This window comes from Vicia villosa, linkage group LG6 (assembly GCF_029867415.1).
Source record: "Vicia villosa cultivar HV-30 ecotype Madison, WI linkage group LG6, Vvil1.0, whole genome shotgun sequence".
In the NCBI taxonomy this organism is placed as follows: domain Eukaryota; kingdom Viridiplantae; phylum Streptophyta; class Magnoliopsida; order Fabales; family Fabaceae; genus Vicia; species Vicia villosa.
In genome coordinates this window covers 68907580-68925378 of record NC_081185.1, presented here as the reverse complement: position 1 = coordinate 68925378, position 17799 = coordinate 68907580, and positions in this window count along the sequence as shown.

Genomic DNA, 17799 nt, shown 5'->3' with positions numbered 1-17799 from the left:
TCAAGTAATCGGCACTAGATGGGTTTTTCGTAACAAACTTGATGAAAACGGAGTTATCACTAGAAACAAAGCTAGATTAGTTGCTCAAGGCTACAATCAAGAGGAAGGTATTGATTATGAAGAGACATATGCTCCCGTAGCACGTCTCGAAGCTATTCGTCTCTTACTTGCTTATGCTTGTTCAAAAGACTTTAAACTATTTCAAATGGATGTTAAAAGTGCCTTCCTAAATGGCTATATAAATGAAGAGGTCTACGTGGCTCAGCCACCCGGCTTTGAGAATTACATGTATCCAACTCATGTCTATAAGTTGAAACGTGCTTTATACGGTCTCAAACAAGCCCCTAGGGCTTGGTATGAACGTTTGAGCAAATTTCTACTTAGTCAAGGATACTTTAGGGGTAAAGTTGATACTACTCTTTTCATCAAAAGGAAAGATAAAGATATACTCTTGGTTCAAGTCTATGTAGATTATATTATATTTGGGTCGACTAGTGCAAAACTTGTCAAAGAATTTTCTAAGCTTATGCAGAGTGAATTTGAGATGAGTCTCATGGGAGAGCTGAACTTCTTCCTTGGCCTACAAATAAAGCAACTTAATCATGGAACGTTCGTAAGTCAAACCAAGTATTGTACAGAGTTGCTTAAAAGATTTGGAATGAGTGAGGCAAAGGAGATCGACACACCTATGGCAACAAATAGCAATCTATACAAAGATGAGAAAAGTAAAGAGGTTGACGTGAAATTGTACCGAGGCATGATAGGCTCTCTATTGTATCTCACAGCTTCAAGACCGGACATCATGTTTAGTGTATGCATGTATGCAAGATACCAATCTTGTCCAAAGGAATCACACTTAAAAGCCGTAAAAAGGATTCTACGATATCTACGTGGAACTACTACATATGGTCTATGGTATCCTAAAGGTAATGAATGTTATTTGGTGGGATTCTCCGACTCAGACTTTGCTGGATGCAAATCCGACAGAAAGAGCACCAGTGGAACCTGTCATCTATTCTCGAATTCATTGATAAGCTGGCATAGCAAGAAACAAGTATCAGTTGCATTATCTACCGCTGAGGCATAATACGTAGCTGCCGGAAGCTGTTGTGCTCAGATATTATGGCTCAAGCAACAACTCATTGACTTTGGTATTGAACTTGATCGTATACCTATCATGTGCGACAACACAAGTACCATAAACTTAAGCAAGAATCCTGTTTTACACTCACGAACCAAGCATATTGAAATAAGACATCACTTCCTAAGAGATCATGTAGAAAAAGGAGAAGTCATATTTGAACATGTAGAGTGCAAGAAGCAACTAGCTGACATCTTCACCAAACCTCTTGCAATTGAGCAATTCTTCAACATTCGTAGAGAATTAGGGATATTGGATATCTCTAATTTGAGCTAAATGCGTTTGTTTTCTTAATTTTATTCCTTTACTTTATATATGCACATCAATTATGCCCAAACTAACATTTTCATGAGTATGAAGGTAATCCAACTCAAACGCAACATGTGACCAGAGGACTCTACTCTACGAAACGATGACGAGACACCTACATATTGAGAAGGCGGTAACATGTTTGTTGTTCACTTCCAAAAATATTATTGATACTATAATATGCTATCAATTAACATGTTTATAGTGACTTCATGTATGATTATCCATATATCTCAATTACATATATATATGTCTATCATCTTTATTCATAACATATCATGTTTTGGGCATACAAGCAAGTAACTAAGCATAAATCCATCATATATCAACATCCCCATGGCATTTCAAACAATTGAAGCAATTTAGGTCGACCTACCTTGCATCTGAGTCGACCTACAGAAGTTACTTTTCAATAGAAAACAAAAATGCTCAGTTACGTCGACCTACCCTTCTTTTAGGTCGACCTAATTTGATGCTTTTTCTTAGTTCTTCTGTTACGTTGACCCAGCCTTCAATTAGGTCGACCTACTGCTGCAAAAATTCCTAAATTTGGGTCTGTTGGTCGACCCGACCCATCCCCATACATTACTATACATTCCAATTTCCATTTTTGCTCATTCTCATATCATTGTGTACGGCCAACCCTAAATTCTCAAGTTCAAAGCCAGCCAAAGATCATCCCTCTCACTCAAACCCTCAACAATCATGGCACCCAAATCAAGAAAAGGAAAGGAAATCGCATCTGGATCATCCTCTCAACCGGTAAGTGCTATAGCCCTTGTTCATCCTGATTGCAAAGAAAATTTTGAAAAATGGCAAATGAAGAGGAAGATAGTCAAGCAATATATCTTTAATCAACATGTCGCTAGGCATATGCATATTCCTGATGTTGTCAGTCTTATTCAGCATCAAAATGTTCACCCTCTTTGGAATGTGCCACACCGTACTATGAGAATATTGTTAGGGCTTTCTATGCAGGGTTCACAAGAGAGGAAGGTTGTAATTTTCGATTTAAGATGGGGTCGAGATCACATATTGTTGACAAACGAGCCTGGATAAGTATCTTTGGTCTTACACTAGTGGGAGATGAAGTCCGTATAGAAGACGGTGACATTCCGGCCAACTATGATCATGTAGCCTACATGAAATCAATTCTCAAAGACCCTTCCATCTTTGACAAGTCGAATGAATCAATCACAGCTGGACACCTAAAAAGAGATCCTAGGCTCCTAAATTGGATTATCTCAAGAGTCATTCGACCACGAGCAGGCGGATTCTCAAGAATTGAATGAACTGAGGTTGTGTTAATGTATCTGCTTCAAAACAGAACACGTGTGCACTAGCCACACTTTCTAACTACCAAGTTTCATGAGGTACAGCAGAAGACTACTGCTCTCTGTTATGGCTCGATCATTCAAACAATCGTGAACCATTTCGGCATGAAACTCGATGGTTTGTCCTACATCCACATGAAATAGTCTCAAGACTTCTCCCAAACAACCTTAACCCTTATGGGATACCATTGGGATCCAGATAAGAAAACCTACTATCTTATTCAAAAGGGAACCGGAAAATTCATATACAACTATGACGATCCTACGGAATTTGGCCACATTGCAGATAATGAAGAAGAAGGAAATGATCAAGAAATAGCAAATGATGAGGATCACACTATGGAAGATGTAACTCATGAAACGGATCCAAATTGGCAATATGTCCCTCCTCAAGAGGAAGAAATTCCTTGGGGATACACGGCTCCACCTCCGCCGGATCAGTCCAACATCATCTCCATGCTTGAAAATATGCAACTCCTACAACAACAGCATTTCGAAACACAGCAGCTCCAGTTCCAAAACATGCAACAGCTTCAATAAGATTGCTATGACGAACAACAACGTCAATATCAATCGCTATACAGCTTGGTTCAAGACCACAAAAGCGACTTTGAGATGTTTGCATCCAACTCGACCTTAAGACAGAATCATTTTGAGGAGACTGCATTGAACCGCCATGCAAATCTAAGTCAAAGCTTCAATACTCTAAATATCTCTGTGCTTGATCTGTTGGAACAAGTTGAAGAAGATCGTCCTCAATCGTTTCAAAGAGGAAGAGAAAGACGGGGCAGGCGTTAGGATGCATCACATTTCATCTCATCATCTCATTTGCGTTTCATTCCATCATCATTTATGTTTATTTGCTAAACTTTCTAGCACTTTGTCCAATTTCCCTTCAATATTGTTGGAATATTATGTGTGCTTGGTTGTACCTTTAAATTTGTTTGGATATTATGCTACCTCTACTTGCCGTTTAACTATTATGCTATGCACGTTTGCGTTATATCTATTTTTTTGTTACTCTCTTCTACTGTCCTATCGTTGTATTTCTTTTGGTGTTGTCAAAGGGGGAGATAGGTGCTGAGAGTACGGGGGAGCTCAGTAAGAAGGAGCTTACATATACAAGTCCGGGGGAGCTCTCACTACTTGTTTACCGGAGCTATTACTACTTGTTTGCCATCATCAAAAAGGGGAAGTATGTGAATCCAAGCCCACACTCACAAAGGAGTTTTTGATCCATGGCAAACTCAACAAGCAAACAAGCAACAAGGCACAAGCAAAAGAACTCAAGGAAAAGCAAGTTTGGCTATCAAGACAAATCAGGTCGACCTGCTCTGCATCTAGGTCGACTCAAAACAAGGAAAACAAGGAAGATTCAGAAATGCCACAGATAGGTCGACCTACCCACACTTCAAGTCGACCTAAAATGATGAAATTTACACACCTCTCTGTTAGGCCGACTCACATAACATCTAGGTCGACCTAAACTGAAGAAAAGTCTTCAGAACATGTTTTAACAGAATTCTGGTCAACCTAAAGCTTCGACAGGTCGACCTAACTGGCAAGAATTTCATCCAAGTTGAATCCAGTTCTGATAGGTCGACCTAAGCACTACAAGAGGTCGACCTATTTGCTCAAATTGATCAAAATTGCAGATCTGCTATGCTCCAACTGACAGCTCTCATATATATTATCTGATATCAATTATTGAACACTCAACACCAACAACTGAAAGAGACACAAAGGCTTCTCATCTTCGATCTTCTTCTCAGCTCCAACACAACTACACACAATCATTCTTGTGTTGAGGGTTTGCGATAAAGATCGATAACGTCCATGGAACGGAATTGAAGATTCCTAGTGGGTGAAGATTTGTGGGGTTTTTGGTGAATAAAATCCGCGGGTTTTGTTCTCCAAGATAGGTGATTCTTTGGGGTTTTTATCAAGAGGTTTCATCAAGGATCCAGCTGAGTGTCAAGATTGAAGAACAAGGGTTTAAGCAATTCAAGACACTACAGAAAGGGATCAAAGTGAAGCTCTTGGAATACCTTGATCTGGCTCAAGATTAAGGGGGAAGAAGATTCAAAGGATCAACATAATTGGTTTATCGTTTATCGCTTTGTTATCTTCGTTGTATAAACTGCTTTCAATATTAATGGAAGACTTCACAATTCCCGTTTGGAATTGGGGGCTGATGTAGTCGTAGCGAGGACGATCGACGAACTGCCTGAACAAATATCGTGTTGTTATCGCTTTTATCTTTTCATTTACGTTCTGTTCATATTTGGTTATAATTGCAAATTGATCAACGATTCAAGTGTTAAAATTGTGTATTAAGAACTTTCATAAACATCACAATTCACCACACAATGAATCACAATCAATTTGAATATTATCACCAAGTGTTTGTCTTTTTGCTTCATCCATTATCTGAGCATTGCAAACAAAGTTTATCAAAATAGAAGTTAAACATTTTTCATTGGTGCAACGAATTGATTCAATAGTATATCCTTTCATTGTCAATCTCAATTATTTTGTGGTTTTATCACATATACAACGTTTTCAATAGCGGCCCGGAATAGACGCGAGTCGATTCAGAACCGCTTCCGCTTAAGTTTGAAATAATTCCGAAAGACTCTGAGAGATCTATTCACCCCCCCTCTATATCCTTAAGCCTAGCGTCTAACAACGTGCTCATTTAGGCTAGAATTGGAGAATAAGTGAACTTTCCATTTGGGTTTCAAGAACAAAATCAGTTTCGTAGAGACATGTTAAATCCTTTGTGAAATTGTGTAAACTTGACCTTTGATCCTCATTATTTTTGTTAAATGACCACATCATGGCATAGAATACAATGTGAAAAGAAAGTTTGCATTTGGACGCTTGAGATAAAGGTATGACATGTTGAAGTTGGTACAGTGACCTGAAGTTACAAGTCAAAATAATTCTTAGTCTAGAATGACCTATATTGTTTTCCAACGTTTCATGGCTTTCTAAGCATAATTATCTTTTGATCCTTGAGACAATGTTCTAGACAATAATGAAATTAAGAAAAAAGAATCACTAAAAAATGATGAATATTAAAGGAGTTGTGATCTTAGAAAGTTTGGCAAAATACACTTGAAATTGAGTCAAATTTCAATAAGTCCACAAAATGACCTCTAATATTTTTAAACTTTTGATGATCTTCCAAGCACAATTGGTTCTTGACTTGTAAAGAGACGTTATTTAGGATTTCAAGGAGAGTGATTGGCAAAAATAAGCACTAAAAAATGTTGAACCATGAGTAAGTTTTGATATTTTGAACTTAGGCTTGAAAATATTGACTTTTAGGTCAAATTTCTTTTATCAAACTTGAATCTTTTGAGCCTTTCTTACAATTCAAGGCATCTTGACAAACATATGAACTTCAATTGATGAAATTTTGACTTGGATTTAATATATTCAATGCTTGAGGTTGCTTGATGATGAAGGCATGAAAATAAACACATGAACCTTTGACTTTCTTGAGGTACAAGCAATCAAATCTTTGGACAATTCTTGATCAGTTTGAAGTTGAATAAAGCTTGAAGATATCATGCCTAAGTTAATAGGTCAAGTATTGATGAATGAACATCTAAGAATCAATGATCAAACAATCTCTGAGTTTTAGTAACCAAAACCCTATCTGATGAAGCAATGCTTAATGTTCTTGATCCAATCCCTTAAGTTCCAAAACAAAAAATAGGGAAACAATTTTTTTTTAATATTTTGGTTAAGGTTAGTAAAGCATAAAGGTATAAAAATACAAATCAAAAGATACACAAGAAGGTGTATGATGATCCCCGTAAGGCAAGACTTAAAGAGATGGGAGAGAGGTCACCAAGTTTGTGATCTTGATGCAAATTCACATGATGCAAATGAGGTGGTGTCTTGGGGGTAAAATTTTATGTATGACGAATGGGTCCTTAAAGTAGGATGGGAATATATGTTGGATATGAATCTCCATCTATTGTAAAGTACTTTGAACTAACAACAAGAGATTTATTCCATGCTCATTTTACTGATTATCATTTTGATGAATGAAATTTTCCAGCATTAGGGGGAAAGAATAAGCAGATGGAAAAAGAGATCATTTGGAATGAATTATCATTATCTCATCTTGATCCTCGGACAACACAATGTGAACTAGAAATTCAAAAGATAATTCAGATGCAAAACTTAGCAAATCAATTACCAAATGCATTCACTGATCCAAATGGTGTAACTAAATCATAAATACCAAGTGCAAATGATCCAATAAAAATTGATATCCCTATTGAACAATCTAATGAGTCTCAACCACACTTGAAGCGTGGCACACCAATCAGTTCCAAAGATAAAAATCCTCGAACAAGAAAGGGAGCTAAGAATAAAGATAACCCAAGTGAGGATATCGAAAATCTAAAAGAACCTTCAAACATAATAAATATTTTATCTCTAGAAAAAATTGATCAGGTACCTGAAACTCATAAAAATAAAGAGGTCTCGATAAATGATGTCCAAAATGGAATACAATGGAATCAAAACAAAGTCGACATTGATGATGTTTTTGTATACACAATCGCGCTAAATGAGATAAATGGCAAAGATGATCAGGAACCAACATCTATTAAAATTTGTAGACAATGTGAGGACAGACCAAGATGGAAAAATGAAATTGAAGAAGAATTAAACTCACTATACGAAAGACAAGTTTTTGGACTTGTGGTCTAAACATCTCAAAGTGTGAAGCCAATTGGATACAAATGGGTTTTTGTATGAAAAAGAAATAAGAAAAATGAATTTGTGAGATGCAAAGCTCGACTTCTCGTTCAAGGATTTACGCAAAGACCTGTATTTGATTTTGATGAGACATATTCACCTGTAATGGATGCAAGCACTTTTTCGATATCAAATCAAACTTGTAGCACATGAAGGGCTTAATTTGCACATGATGGATGTTGTAACAGCTTATATGTATGGTTCACTTGATAGTGAACTTTTCATGAAACTCCTTGAAGGGTTCAATATACCAGATGCATACAACTTTATATCTCGAGAAATCTACTCCATAAGATTGAACAAGTCTCTCTATGGGTTGAAAAAATCTGGACGAATGTGGTATAATTATCTCAGTGAATATTTACTTAGAGAAGGAAATGCAAATAACTCCATTTGTCCTTGTATTTTTATATAAATATCAGGAAAAGAACTTGCAATAATAGTTGTCTATATGGATGACATAAATATTATTGGAACTCTTGAAGAGCTTTCAAAAGTTATAAATTTTTTAAAGTAAGAGTTTGAGATGACGGACCTAGGAAAGACAGAATTATGTCTAGGTTTGAAAATTGAACATTTGAATAAAGGAATATTCGTACATCAAGGAGGCTATATAGAAAAAGTGTTAAAACGCTTATATATGGACAAATGTCACTCGTTGTCTACTCCAATGGTTGTTAGATCATTAGATATTAAGAAATATCCTTTCAGACCTCGAGAAAAGGATGAAGAATTACTTGGTCCTGTAGTATCGTATATTAGCGCAGTTGGGGTACTAATGTACCTTGCTAATGTTATGGTAAAACATTCCTGTATGTGTGATGTCTTGACTAATGTCATGACATGCTATGTATAGTGTTATGAAGGATTTGACTGCTTGAGCTAATACAGGTTTTGGTTGGATGTCATGCTCGATGTCATGACATTAGTATCTGACAGCAGTGGATGTTATGTTTAGCTATTATATTTAGCTGTTATGTTTCCTTATTTATCTCAGGCTACAATTTAGGAAATATATATTTAGTGTTGTATGGTTCTCGCTAAAAGATCTCATCTACAACATATGAATCAGCACCCTGATGATGTGGAAATTAGGTTAACTTTGTTAACCCTAATTTATGTTTGGAAGGCCCAAGTGCTACTTATAAGAAGATTGCTAATCCTACTTTCAAAGGCAGAGAGTGTTGACGTGAAGAATTATGTGCATTATGGTTATTTTCTCGTGTGTTTGTGTTAGTGTTTTTCTTGTAATCCAAGCAATTGTCACTTTGATGATTGTATTGGAATAGGGTATTTTGAGGTGTAATTGGTTGTGTCACTCTAAGCTTTTAAGCACGAGTATTGTGTCTCTTGATTGAAGCTTTTAAGCACAAGTGATGTGTCTTTAATTTGTTTTTTGTAGTTTTCTATTTGTTATCACTGTTGTGATTGAGGGGGGGGGGGTGAGTAGGGACTCATGTCTAGCACTAGATTGAAATTGCATTGGGTAGGTCTTAAGTGAGGGATTTAAACGGGTAGTTTTTGGCTCTGAATTAATACTGCTTATAGTGGATTTCCTCTCTGGCTTGGTAGCCTCCAGAGTAGGTGTTGTTTCACAACGAACTGGGTAAACAATCTCTCGTGTTCATTACTATTTTTGTTTAGTCTTTGCAAAATTTTATTATCAGTTTTGAAGTGGATGTCATAAGATCCGTTACGACACTCATCGTGTGCTACTAAAATTTTCATGTCCTAATATATCAATTACTATAAATCTATTAGCAAGATACAGTTCTTCACCTACACAAAGACATTGGAACAAAGTCAAACATATACTTCGTTACTTTAGAGGTACAATAGACATGGGTTTGTTTTATACCAAAGTATTCATATTCAAATTAACAGGTTATGCATATGCAGGTGTTACCCTGGAATATTTTAGAAACAAAGCAGAACATGTGTCATCAGTAGAAGACCCTTCCATTTTAACAAGAAAATTTCACAAACAAAGAGTGAAGTAAAGGTCGAAGTAGAAGAGTGTCGAAGTCGTCTGAATTCGAAGCAAAGGGCGAAGGTCGAACGTAAGAATTCTATACTTAGAAAATTTTTGGACCGAGCCTTCGATTTTAAAAGACACGTCAAAACTGGAAACGGTTACCAGAAGTGGCTAAAGCGCGAAATTCAAATTCCAAGGGTTGAAATGCTAGTGGACGGTTACCAAGCCAGGATCGTGTGTCAAGAGCGCCAAATGGTAGGGTCTTCTACTGATAATGGTATATCACAAATAGCTTATTTGTTTACATGTAGGGGTACAGATATTTCATGGAGATTGGTGAAACAATCCATAGCAGCAACATCATCTAATCATGCAGAACTTTTAACATTACATGAGGAAAGTCGAGAATGCATTTGGTTGAGATTCTTAATTCAGCACTAACAAAATACTTGTGGTTTATCTTGTGAAAAATTAAATACAACGTCCATATATGAAGATAATACTGCATGCATCGTTCAATTGAAAGATGGTTACATTAAAGGAGACCGGAAAAAACACATTTCTTCAAAGTTATTTTTTACTCATTATCTTCAAAAGAGTGGTGATATAAGCATCCAATAAATATGTTAATGTGATGACCTTGTAGGCATTTTCACACCGTCACTCCCAAGTAGATTTTTTAACCAACTAGTACAAAAGATTGGTCTTCATCGAAGAAATGACTGTTCAGCTGAGGGGGAAATGAAAGGATATTGTACTCTGTTTACCCTCACTACATTTTTTTCAATTTGATTTTTTCTAGTAAGGTTTTAACGAGGCATATCCTCACGGACATCCAAGGGGGAGTGATATGAATAATGATAAAATTGGATGTTCATCCTTATTCTTTTTTTTTTATCTTCTTATTCCTTACTAATAGTTGTGATTTTCCATCTCCCATGGGTCCAGATCCACATTGCAATGTAAAGTGTACTTTTGAAGAAGATAATACAATATTATTTTCTCTCTTCTCTTTTTCCCTTTGATCTCTATATTTTATTTAATTTTATAACAATATATATTATTTCTCAATTTCAAAAGATCTTCGAGCGAAAAGACCTATAACTATTTTTATTAACTTATAATAATTGCATTTGCGTCCTTGAGTCATTTATATTTTTTCTTAATAATGTTTCGAAACTCATCTTCTTTTTGAGTTTTACAGAAATTTTAAGCCATCATATTGATCATTTATATTTTACATTCATAAAATTTTACTTTATGTTTTAAATCAACATTGCAAATGTTTACTCATTAAAAAATATCAATTATAAATCAAAAGGCAAAAATTATCAAAACGTGATTAGTTAAACGTAGAAGATGATGAGATGCATTTGTCTTTTTTAATTAACTTTTTTAAATATTTAATTTCCCTTTTTAGTAGTCAACTGTGAAATAATATAAAAATAAAAGATTCAATGAATGTTATATATATATATATATATATATATATATATATATATATATATTCAATTAAAAATATTTAGTGAGAAGGTTTTATATGGAATGCTATTTGGTGAGTTTTAAATTATATAAACTTTATTGATATTATAGAGTTTTTATCACACTAAAAAAAATAGAATACCATCTCTACTTATTTTCGGTATCAATTCCTTATAGAATAAAAAAGTTTAAATATTTTCCATCTTCTATCAACTATGTGAATATTATCTTTTGTCATCTTTTAAGTAAATGAAAAAAATATTTTATACACTATATATTTTTCTAGATTCAATATATCTCAAATTTATAAAGAGTAAAATGCACGTGCAAATAAATTCAATGCAAGTATTTTTGTGGATTCACATTTGGGATGATTCTGTTTTTATATGTTTTTTTCAAATTTTTTTCTAATTTATTTTAAAAGTGTCCACCTATCATTTTTGTTTCCTACTTGATGGATTATATTTTATACCCTCATCCTTTTTATTTTTTAATTTAAAAAAAAAATCAACTATCCTATAATAAAAAATAAAAAAGGATTCAATGAATGTTGTGATATTTTTTAAATGAAAAATTAGTTTTTAAAGTGTATATACAGGGATCAAATTACACTCGAATAGGTACACTATGAGTTACACTCGCTCAAAAATTTCACATCGCATAATTATTTTTTAAAATCAACCATTAGATGGAAACATATTATCATATAGATCATACGTATAAAGTTTGGGATTAATCTATAATTATTTACTATGTTATCGAATTACTTCAAAATTAATGTTCTATGCAAGTCTATTTTGACGTTCATTTTGATGTAATTCGATGACATAGTAAATTATTATAGATTAATCTCAAAATTTATACGTATGATCTATATGATAATATGTTTCAATCCAATGGTTGATTAAAAAAAATCATCTGATGTAATGTTTTGAGCGAGTGTAACTCATGGTGTAATTATTCGAGTGTAATTTGATTCTTCCTATATATATATATATATATATATATATATATATATATATATATATATATATATATATATATATATATATATATATATATATATATAAAAGTTAATTTTTCATTTAAAAAATAAATGATATTTCTATTGCACTCACTGTATTTATTGCGCGCTCGCTCTCTCTCTCTCTCTCTCTCCCTCTCTCTCCTTTATATATATATAGGTAATTTTGAACGAATCTCAATGTTGTTTATGAAATAGAGATATTGTTAATATGATGGAGAAGAAATATTAGAGACACGGAAAATAAGATACATATTACAAGAAATAAATCACGATAACTAATAAATATTAGGGATAATTGACATTTACCCCCTGCCATATAGGCGAGTTTCGGATTATCCCCCTATTAATTTTTTTTTGGATTACCCCCTGTATTTTTACGGTACCCCCTAAGCGTGTAAAAAAATAGTGAAAACCCAGGGGGTAAATCAAAAAAACAAGTTTACAGGGGGGTTCTAGGGGGTAAATCATGGAACTTTTCATATTTCAAGGGGGGTAATCCAAAAAAAAAAATTAATAGGGGGTAAGCTCAAACTCGCCTATATGACAGGGGGGTAAATGTCAATTATCCCTAAATATTATTTGCATACGTATTTTTCGAAAAACATAGTGTTTTATTATAGAATTGATCTCTTAGACAAATAAAAAGTATATCAAAGTAATTTTAATCATGTAACACTCGTTTAAATTATTAAAAAAATAGGATTTGAAAGAGAAAGAAGAGCAATTTGAGGGTTAAGGTTATGAATATTTTTTTCTTAAATTAGTTTTTGAAAAATTGTGATATCAAATTCTTTATTTGTTGGAGCAGATTATTTTAGGGACCAATAAATATGAGAGATAGTACTACACTTTAAGCGTTCGAATCATCAAAATAAGGTCTAAAGGGGGGAGATATTATGCTTGCATAACACCAATTCCTTTTTGGATGATCTGATAGGGATTCAAAAAAATATAATATACATGGGTTCATGTGGTGCCAGCCACCGACCTGCAGACATTTCATGGTCGTGTCTTCTTTCTTAAATTACTCCTTTGTCCCCATACCAACCCCATGCATAAAAAGAAATCCTTTGCACAAGATCTTCTAAGAATGTGTGACATACCAGTTTCTAATCTTTGCAAGTCATGCCTTAAAGGTAATCCTTTCTCATTCAAGATACCTAAAGATATGTATAGATTAAGACTAGAACGTTGCAGGAATAATTTACATGTAAAGGTAACGCACTACTGAAAGCATTAGAATTACGTGGCAAACTCATAAAATTACAAAGGTCAATCTCTAACTCGGATTTAATTCCTTTGGGACATGGCTATTTTGATTTTTAATTCAAATTAAGGGAGGATCTCAACATAATTCGGAATGTAGGAACATGGAATTTTAAGCCCTCTCTAATGAATTTGTCTGCCTGGACGCCAAATTTTAAACCTAAAAGTTTGAAGATTACACTCGCTCAAGTGTGGTTCCGGATGCATGGCTACCCTTAATGTATTGAGAACGAACTACTTGATATGAAAATGCTTATGGTATTGGCACTCCTTTTACAATTTATGAGCTTACTAGAAAAAGAAATTGGTGGCATTTTTTGCTTTCTTTGTTGATCCGAAATATGAGTTTACCTTTTTTGTGGAATTTGTTCATGTATGTTTGTCGAAAAAATCTTAAATATTGTAAGTTGAAAGGAAATAATATTGAGAAGCCTCTAATTAAAGAATCTATAAGATACACACCTAAAAAATTTAAATAGACTTTATAAGATAATGACAGGATGAATGACATAGAGAATGATGAATATGTAAATATCTTAGTGCATGACATGATGAATGATGACTATGTATATTTGAATAAGGCACAAAATTAAATTCTTGAGAATGACATAGAGAAGGATGACTCTATTGTGGAGATTCAAGCAGAGAATATGGTTAATGCTAATGTGTAACATTTATCATAAACGAGCTATTTAAATGAAGAAGAAATAATAGCAGAGAATACTAATGATTTGAATGAGAATTTGGTCATTGAAAAAGATATGGCAAATGATCGAAGGGAGAAATCTGATTTTGATCACGTGTTTATGTAAAATAGTGGTAATATCTAGTGAGAGATCCATGCAATGGTTTGTATTTAGAAAATAATATTAACATGTGGGGTGATGAAGATAATCAATCCTCTTGAGCCACATCATGAGGAATTTAATTTGGTAAAGAAAAAGGTTAGGGAAAGACTTAAACTTACTCAGTCTAGAATATAAATCAAAACCAAGGCCAATTCGGTTAAGCACAACACTAGTTAATGAAAGTCATTTATTGAAATGCTAGAGGAGTAGGAAATCTGTATACTAGATTGTCTATTTAAAATATTTATGATAAACAAATCTCGATTTACTTTTATTTGTGGAATCAATGATTCCTTAAACTCATTTCCATGCTAAGTTTCTTAAACAAATATGACTTAATAGATATGCATTAAATTTTACACAAAATCATGATTCAAACCTATGGCCTTTTTGCGCAAAAGATGCAAATCTTTTTTTTTTGTCTGAACAACATGCAACTTTTTCTATAGATGTTGGTTAACCTAAATTCTTCATTGCTTTTTTATATGCAAGTAACTTCTATGTGATTTGAAGATAGATATGGATTGAACTTTCAAATCTTCAACAGGCCAAGCTAAGCTGGGTCCTTGGTGTATGATATATGATTTCAATATAGTTATTGGTTACCATGAGAAATTTGGTAGATGTCATCCATACAAAAATTCCACCTATGAGTTTCTTAATAGGGCCAATTGAAGGAAATGTGGTGCTTACATTTCTCTTAGGTTTGAAAGAGTCATTTGTAATCACTATAGGCTAGATAATTGCATCATAGTAAATTGCTCCACATTAATCAAGAATTACTCAGACCACTACCTCTTTCTTCTCCATTGTGACAAAGATAGGTTTTATTTTCAGTTAGACCATTTAAATTTATGAAGATTTGAACTCTGGATGAAAGTTGTAGACAACTGATCGGTGATGATTGGAATACTAGTGTGAAATGTTTTCGCTATGTTTGTTTTATCTGCTAAGATGAAATCTTTTAAACCTATTCGTAATAAATGGAACAAGGAGACATTTGGAAATATTGATCTAAAAATCACTCCAGCTACTAATGAAGTTAACATAATATAAGGTTTTATTAGTGATGGATGTTACAATAATGATCTTGGATTGGAGAAACAAATGCTCAACTTCTGTTATATAAGGCATTGCATATACATGGCTAGTTTTGGTAGAACAAGATAAGGAATAAGTGGCTTAAGGATGGAGATGGGAAAAAATTTTTTTTTCATAACATGGTCAAATTGTGATATGCTAGTAACAAAATCACTAAACTATGGCATGAGAATATATTTTTGAAGGAGGGCATTGAATTACATAATCATGTTATTAACTTCTACAAAAATTTGCTCAATTTATAAAACAATTGTAATTATAGTGATATGGTGGAGAGAACCATCCTGTGACTTATAAGCCATGCAAATAAAGAATATTTCATTAGAATGCCTCAGTCAGTAGAAATTAAGAATTTAGTGTATGTGATCAATTTAGGGAATTAATTCCTTGAACAAGTTTGGACCCTTCCTAATCTTAATTTAATCATTGTGACTTTGATGCCTAAATAAAATAGAGAAAATTCTATTGAGTAGTATAGACCTCCTTCACTTGTAAATTTTCAATTCAAAATCACCATTCAGATCATTGTAGACAGACTGATATCTTAGCTCCTAAAATTGTCTTAGAAGACCAAAGAGGCCTCATTAGACAAGAAATCTTTTGAAGGTAGTATGACTTTGAAGATAGATATCATAAAATTCATTGATACTTTAGATTGACAATATCTTATTAAAATTCTTCTTGAAAATTGATTTGATCAAAGTTGTGATTGAATTCTTATCATTCTCCAATCAACTAAACAATTAATCATGATAAATGGGGAAGTTGCAGGATTATTTTCTTGCTCTAAAGGAGTGAGCTAAGGAGGCTCACTATCTTCTTTACTCTTTTAAATTGCTTAAGAGGCACTTATTAGATAGTTATATCTGTTGGTGGAATAGGGTAAGCTAACACACATATTAGTTTGCAAGACAACCACTCTTAACCACACTTTTTGCACAAGATCTAATGATATTCTACAGATCTACATGGAATAAATGCTCAAGTGATTTAATTTACCAATATTCTTCAAGAATATGATCAGAATTCAGGTCAACAAATGAGTCCAACTAAGTGTAAGATTTATGATGAAGCTATTTATGGATCTTGGTTTATGCATGTTGCATATATGCTTAGATTCATTATGTGGCCAAACACCATTTAACTCTATTGGAGCTCCAATATTGAAAGGCAAGTATAAAACTCGTCTTATTCATAACATAGTATATAGAAAATTCGGATAAGATAGCTACTTGGAATAGCCATATTCTTTCTATGCTGGGTAGGGTTCAACTGGTCCAATCAATCATACAACACATACTTTTTATATTACTAGGTTTTTATGAATGACCACTCAATCTTCGTAACAAGCTTTATTATAGCATAAAAACATTTGTGTGGACATGCATCACAGACATTAGAAAGGAGATTACATAATCTTGGAAGTTTATTTTCTCAACTTTGTGTGGATGAGGTATTGGTCAGAAGGATATTAACACAATAAAAAAATGGTTGTTTTTCTCTTGGTTGAAAGTTTTTTATTACCAATATATAATCAATAGGAAAGACATTAATTTATGGATAGACAATTGATTGATATTTAAAAGTAATGATTTACACCTAGTATTCCTAGTGGATAGTCAAATTATGTAAATTGCTAAGGTCAAATCAATAAGCCAAGACATCCATTGGAACATTCCTCATGCATTATCCAATCTGCCTCCTCAACTTGTTGGAGATATTTTAAAAATCAAATTATCATTTGATAATATTGTTGATTATATCATTTGGACAAAATCTGAAAATGGTGATCTATCTTTTAAAAATGTCTACAACTATACCAGGAGGGATCCCATTGACCCTTCTTGGAAAAAAATTATTTGACATATATTCATACCTCATGCTAAGTCATTATTTACTTTGAAGGTAATTCATAATAATATTGCAACAAAAGATAACCTAATTCGAAATGGAATACATATAGTTTCAATGTTCTCTCTCTGCAGTAAGATGTGACAACTCCATACCATTTATTTCTTAGATGTAGGTACACCTTATTTTTCTCGAAATGGATGGAGCGATTGTTTGACATAAACATTGGTAGAAGTTTTAGCTCTCAAATTCAAAATGTGATCATGATTCCCATCATAATAATTTTATGGAAACTTAACACACAAGAAACTATATTAGCTTTCGAAATGGTAAAATTGACTTTGATAGTGACATTTTTCACGTTAAATAATTGGTATATATAGCATCTACTTGTTTGAGGGGGAACATGCATTCTTCAATTTTAGACTTTACAATTATTAAATTCTTCAAAGTCAAATTTCGACCTCCTCGTGCACCTATAATCTTACAAGGTAATTGGTGTTTTCCTAGTCATAATTGGGTTAAGTGTAATACATATGGAGCTTTAAGAGGAAATCTTCAAATCAACTTGTGGTGTCATATTTAGAGATGATTTAGGAACATTTTCGGAAGCTTCTCAGTAAAATTGGAGTTTGCACCTTCTTTCAAACTGAATTGCATCAAAACATGCTTGCTATCGAATA